This window comes from Vitis riparia, chromosome 1 (genome assembly GCF_004353265.1).
Source record: "Vitis riparia cultivar Riparia Gloire de Montpellier isolate 1030 chromosome 1, EGFV_Vit.rip_1.0, whole genome shotgun sequence".
NCBI lineage: Eukaryota > Viridiplantae > Streptophyta > Magnoliopsida > Vitales > Vitaceae > Vitis > Vitis riparia.
Window position 1 is genome coordinate 20,154,197 of NC_048431.1, and position 7,614 is coordinate 20,161,810.

Consider the following 7,614-nt stretch of genomic DNA (forward strand, 5'->3'; position numbering starts at 1 on the left):
GCACTTCGGCATCTATGTTGGTCACCCTATCATCTCTTGATCGTATGAGCCTTATGACATTTTATTTCCCGGATGAGATCGATGAGCACGGGATATTTGTTGAGATCGGAGACATAGTTGATGGAGTTGTTCTACATGACGAGTACATTGACGAGATGCTTGCGATGAGTATGAGCCAGATCAGGGAGATAGTTCAGCCTGAGATTGCTACGCGATTCGATCTCTTTGGGTGTCTACCATCGAGATTGTTAAGGAGATCCCGACAACTCTTGCTTCGGAGTTTACAGAGGACGATATGGTTGATGTTTTGTTTAACGACCCTATTGGCTCAATTAAGGGAGCGTCCGACTTTGTGGACCACCTATTTCCTTTGATGTTTTATTGGGATTTGTCTCACATTCTAACGATGTTCATGACTCTTCATTTATGGATTTGAGCATTTTCGAGTATCTACCTATCTCTTATGATCACTTTATCTACACCTTCCTCACCTATATCATAGATATTTGATATAGACGATGAGAATGCACAACATGATTTAGATGGTGACTCGTCGTCTACTTCTGATTCGGACCCCATTGATCAAAGAGTTTCACTTACTATAGAGAACACATAGGTTTTTTATTTCGGCACAACAGATCAGTCTTGGGAGTTAAGGATCGGATCAGATTTATCTATAGATGAAAGAGAGCTTCATCCAGTTGCTCAGATTGTATCTAGACATGCCAGGTCTTGATTCATCTATCGTCCAACATCGTTTACCACTCTTGCCCCATGCCAGACCAATTAAGCAGAAGTTGAGACGATTGCACCATCGCTGGAGCTTACAGGTGAATGAGGAGATTCAAAAGCAACTCAGTGTAGGATTTTTATCAGTGGTTGAGTACCCCGAGTGGCTGACCAATGTCGTCCTTATTCCCAAGAAGGACGACAAAGTGAGAGTTTGTGTTGATTTCTGAGATCTTAACAAGGGCAGTCCTAAGGATGATTTTCCTCTCCCACACATTGACATGCTAGTTGACAATACGACAAGTTATTTGATGTTGTCCTTTATGGACGAATTTTTCGGGTACAATCAAATCCTAATGGCTCGAAAGGACATGGATAAGACGTCCTTCATTACTGAGTGGGGTACTTACTACTACCGAGTCATGCCATTCGGGTTGAAGAATGCAGGAACTACCTATCAGAGAGCAGCGACTACTCTATTCCATGACATGATGCATCGGGATGTCGAGGTTTATGTAGACGACATGATAGTGAAATCCCAAGATAGAGTAGATCATCTAGCAGCCTTGGAGAGATTCTTTGAGAGGATCAGATAGTTCAGATTGAGACCGAATCCCAAGAAGTGCACTTTCGGAGTGACTTCTAGGAATCTCTTAGGATACATGGTCAGTGAGAGGTATATAGGCATATCTGGATAAGATCAGAGCCATCCTTGACATGCCTGCACCAAGGACCCAGATAGAGATTAGAGGCTTCTTGGGTAGACTTCAGTACATCAGTAGATTCATTGCCAGATTGACAGACATATGTGAGCCCATTTTTCGATTCTTGAGAAAGAGTCAACCTACTGTTTGGGATGATCATTGTCAGCATGCATTTGAGAGGATCGGAGAATACTTGTTGTCACCTCCAGTCTTAGTGCCTTCTACACCAAGCCGTCCTTTACTCTTATACGTGTCGGTTTCAAATGTAGCTTTGGGTTGCATGTTAGCTCAGCTCGATGATTCGGGTAAGGACCAAATCATTTATTTCTGAGTAAGAGGATGCTAGATTATGAGACGAGATATGTCATGATTGAGCATTACTATTTGGCATTGGTTTGGGTCACTCGCCGACTGAGACATTACATGATCGAATATTCAGTGCACTTGATATCCCATCTAGATCCCTTGAGATATTTGTTTGATAGACTTGTTTTGGTTGGTCGCCTCATGAGATGGTTGGTACTTCTGACTAAGTTTGACATTCATTATGTCACTCAGAAGTCTATCAGAGGGAGCATTGTTGCAGATCACTTAATCTCACTACCGATTTCGGATGGTAGAGTTATTGATGATGATGATGTTGTTGTGACTAGTCTGTCAGGTTGGCACATGTACTTTGATGGTGCAGCCACCCATTCTGGATATGAGATATGTGTCTTGTTGATATTCCCTCATGGTGACCACATTCCTAGATCTGTTCGTTTGGCATTCTCGGATCGACATCCTGCCACGAACAATATTGTTGAGTATGCGGCTTGCATCTTGGGATTAGAGACAACTCTTGAGCTCGGGATTAGACAGATGGAAGTGTTTGCTGACTCTAATCTGGTATTGAAACAGATTCAGGGCGAGTGGAAGACTAGAGATGTGAAGCGTAGGCCTTACCATGCATACTTAGAGCTATTGGTTGAGAGATTTGATGATTTGAGATACACACATCTGCCTAGAGTGCATAACCAGTTTGCTGACATCTTAGCTACTCTAGCTTCCATGATTGATATTCCTGCAAATACCGTTGTTCACCCTTTACTGATTGAGTTGAGATCTGTTCTTGCCTATTGTTGTTTGATTGATGAGGCAGAGTTTGATGATGGCTTGCCTTGGTACCATGACATATACCGGTTTCTAAGACTTGGCGCATATCCTGAGGCCATCACGACCAAGGATAAGAGAGCATTGAGACAATTGACCACTCGATTTATGATCTGTGGAGAGACATTGTACAGACAATCAGTTGATGGGATGTTACTATTGTACTTGGACCGCACCTCTACCGATCGAGTGATGAGAGGTTCATGCGGAAGTTTGTGGACCACACATAGGAGGGCACATGTTAGTCGTAAGATCATGAGGACTGACTATTTCTGGTTGACCATGGAGAAAGACTGTTGCCAGTTTGTTCAGAGATGTCCAAAGTGCCAGATTCATGGGGACCTCATTTATGTACCCCCTTCGGAGTTACATGCACTGACATCGCCATGACCATTTTCAGTATGGGGTACAGGCATTATTGGGAAGATTTCGCCGAAGTCTTCCAATGGACATGAGTTCATCTTGGTTGCTATCAATTATTTCACCAAGTGGGTGAGGCTGCTTCGTATGCGAGATTGACATCATCTAGGGTTGCTAGTTTCATCAGATCACACATTATCTGTCGTTATGGAGTCCCTCATGAGCTGATTTCGGACAGAGGAGTACATTTTAGAGCAGATGTTGACATTTTATTACAGAGATACGGTATTCAGCATCATAGATCGTCTGCGTACAGACCGTAGACTAATAGGGCAGTAGAGGCCGCGAATAAGAATATTAAGAGAATCTTGCGAAGGATGGTTGAGACTTCTCGTGATTGGTCAGAGAAGCTCCCTTTCATGTTGTGGGCTTATCAAACTTCTTTTTGCACTTCTACAAGAGTCACACCTTACTCCTTGGTGTATGGTATGGAAACGGTGCTACCAATTGAGATAGAGATGGGTTCATTGAGAGTAGCATTGGAGCAGCAAATTCCAGAGGCAGATTGGGCTCAGTTTCAATTAGACCAACTCAATCTCTTAAATGAGAGGAGATTGAGGGCAGCAGACCATGTTTGTGCTTATTAGAGAAAGATGACCTGTGCTTTTAAGAAGCGGGTCAAGCCTAGACCGCTATAAAGAGCTGACTTGGTTCTAAAGGTCATCAAGGGATTGATCAAAGATCCCAGAAGGAAGTTCAAACCCAATTGAAGCAGATCTTACTTCATTAGGGAGTTGACCCTTAAGGGCGCTGCATGGTTGATGGATCTAGATGGAAACCGATTCTCGGAGCCGACCAACATAAATCAACTAAAGAGGTATTATGTTTGAGACCATGATCGCAGGATGGGTGGTCATCATTTCGATTAGCCATATACCTTGTTATTCCCTTTTGACATACAAACCGTTGCTAGCCCATTGAGCCTCTCATGTGCATTATAACATTCCTTTCTTATCGCCTTGCTCACATTTTTACACCGGGATGAGGGCCTTTTAGTGTATGCATGCATTGTTTGAAAGTCTCATGAACCTTGGGCCTACGGGTGCATCTTTTTTTTTTTTTTCCTACCATCGCATTACTGCATTCCTTCATATCTTATTGTTTGTATTCTTTATCTATTCTTCTTTATTCTATCTACTACTTGTTTTGCTTCCTATTCTCTCCACCTTGAGTGGTGATCCTCCTCAGTTCATTGTATGGAGGATAGTCACATCATTTCCATTATCCGTCCCACGGACACTGATTCAGAGATCCTTAGTTTGAGAAGGTCATCTCATCGAAGAGAGTTTTTGTTACTTTATCACTTGAGAGTGTCTATCTATTATTGGTATCATCTTTGGGGTTCATTTGTTTATGTTCAAGGTATGTGCTTTTGTATATATGTAAAAATAAATAAATAAAAACAAAACTGAAAAAAAAAATTAAAAATGAATGAATGAAAATGAAAAGAAAAGAAAAATAAGCACATGTGTGTATGTGCATAGTATTCTCCATTGTTGGGCGTGTATGTTGATATCCGAGGGTCACTTTATCGAGTATGTTTGTTATTGAGAGTTCGTATGTGAGCTTTCTGAGATCCTCTTTTCTTTGTATTCGTTTTGTCATACTTCTTTGAGAGTGATATGAATGACTTTCTCCTAGGGACTCTGGGTTATTGTCTTTTCCATCATTACATTCATTATTGATGTGATTTCATTCTATGTTTGACTTGAGTTGATCATCACTTTTCTTTGTATATTCATTGTTTCGCTATCATCTTTGTCATTGTTTGTGATTCATCTGATTTGCTTCATTCCCTTGTCCTTTTCTTATACTGACCTATTCCAGGTTTGATATTTCCCTTGCATCACTCTTGTGTATCTCATTATTAGTTTGATTCACTTCATTGTCTCATTATTGATATTATATTCATATTGGGCACCTTCAGGTCCATGGCTCACGAGCTTTTCTATACATATTGCATTTTATACATGAGGGCATGAGTTTTTCATCATTGGGTATTTGTGCCTAGTTTCCCTTCATTTCTATTTTCTTATTACCCTAGCCTACGTTACGTCCCGTGTCTTAAGACCACCCCGAGGCCATGTGATTAGATGTCGTCTTCGACAGCCCCACTTGGACATATATTTGAGATTTGGTTGATATTTGGATATCATCATGCTTCTTCTTCAGGGAGACGCCCTTTTGATGTTTGGATTCGATTCAACTGTGGATTTGGATTACCGGGATCCCACGTCTGATGATGGATGATTTGATGTCACCTGATTTTCTAATCTACCACACATTTGATGCCATACTAGGGCATATTCCGTTTCGGTTGAGATTCGTAGATTTTCACGGAGTTGCATGTTCATCCTCGCTCACGAGGATCACGCATTTGATGATGGATGATTTGATGTCACCTGATTTTCTGATCTACCACACATTTGATGCCATACTAGGGCATATTCCGTTTCGGTTGAGATTCGTAGATTTTCACAGAGTTGCATGCTCATCCCCGCTTACGAGAATCACGCATTTGATGATGGATGATTTAATGTCACCTAATTTTCTGATCTACCACACATTTGATGTCATACTGGAGCATATTCCATTTCGGTTGAGATTCGTAGATTTTCACGGAGTTGCATGCTCATCCCCGCTTACAAGGATCACGCATTTGATGAGATTAATGATTTGATGTCACCTGATTTTCTGATCTACCACACATTTGATGCCATATCAGGGCATATTCTGTTTAAGTTGAGATTTGTAGATTTTGACGGAGTTGCATGCTCATCCCTGCTTACGAGGATCGTACATTTGATGATTGATGATCTGGTATTGCCCAATTTCTGATCTACCATACTTTCGATGCCATACTAGGGCATATTCCCTTCAAGGATTTGCATGCTTGTCCCCACTTACGGGATACACGCCGAGACGATGACCTATTTGTTGTCTTATCATGATCTCCTAGGGGAGCCTTTTTTGAGCCATTCAGTTAGACTCACTTTTCGGCATTTGGATGTCATCACGCCTCTTCTTTTGGGAGATGCCTCTTTGATGTTTAGACCTGATCCGGTTGTGGATTTAGGTGATCGGGATTACACATTTGATGGTAGATGATTTGAGGTCATCCGATTTTTCGATCTACCATACATTTATGCCATACTGGGGCATATTTCCCTTTGGGTCGAGATTTACAGATCTTCATGGAGTCACATGACCCTCATCACTTATGAGATACATACCGAAACGATGACCTATCAGTTATCTCATCAGGATCTCCTAGGGGAGCCTCTTTTGAGCCATTTAGTCAAACTTGTACTTTTCAGTATTTTGATGTCATCATGTTTCTCCTTCTGGGATACGATTCTCTGATTCGTTGATCCGATTCAGCTGCGGACATGGATGGCTAGGATTACACACTTGGTGATGGATGATTTGGTGTCATCTGGTTTTTCGACCTATCACACATTCGATGCCATACTAGGGCATATTTCCGTTTTGATTGGGATTTATAGATCTTCATTGATTTGCATGATCATCCCTAGTCACGAGATACACGTCGAGCTGATGACTCGATTTCATTTTGTCCTAATTCTCTAGTATAACCTTTCTTGAGTCATTCAGTCAAGCTCGTACTCTCTGATACTATCGCGACTCTTGGATGGAGTTACCTCAAATGCACAACCTCCCATATCATCATTCCAGTGGAGTACGTGTCAGATCCCTTATACATCACATGGAGTTATTCTCGAGTTATTAGGACAGACCAGATGCACTAGTTGTTATACTACGACATATTTCTCTCCTTTAACTGTTGAGATGATTGTTTTCTTACGGATCTGTTATGGTCTTCATTACTCTACCGAGGGGTGTTTATTTACATTACTGTGCCACTGTTTAAGTGACTTTTGGCCGAGATGAGCCTTCAAAGGAGCACGACTTTTCAGGTTTTGACTGTCCCACCATCTATGATTCTTCAGTAGATTGTTGTGTTGAGATGGTGGTGGTTATCCTAGCGGCTTATCCTCTTGTGACTCCCCAATGGATCATTCTTTTGAGACAACGATGGATTCCTCCAAAAGAACATGTCGAGTTAAAGGCGTCCGACCTATCGTGACACATCATCAGGTCTGGTGATTTAGTCAGATGGGCTGTGAAGCCATATTGATAGTCTATTTGACCGTTCCGACTCATCAGCGGAGCATCTTTTGAGACTCATGGAGTCTCTTTCAAACCCTTCTTGTGGACTGAGAGTTGTAGCAGCACGCTACACTGGGACATATTTCCCTCTCATTATCTCCTCGTATTTTCAGTTTTTGACACTCATGGAGTCTCTTTCAAACCTTTCCTGTGGACTGAGAGTTGTAGTAGTAGCACGCTACACTGGGACATATTTCCCTCTCATTATCTCATCACATTTTCAGTTTTGGCGTTCAGAGCCACCATCTCTTCACAGTTTGGCATTTAGAGCCACCATCTCTTCTTAGTTTTGACGTTCAAAGCCACCATCTTTTCTTAGTTACGACGTTCAGAGTCATTATTCTCAATTTGACATTCAAAGATGTCAATCCTCAGTTACGACGTTCAAAACATTGTCATGAATGGGAGACAAATCTCG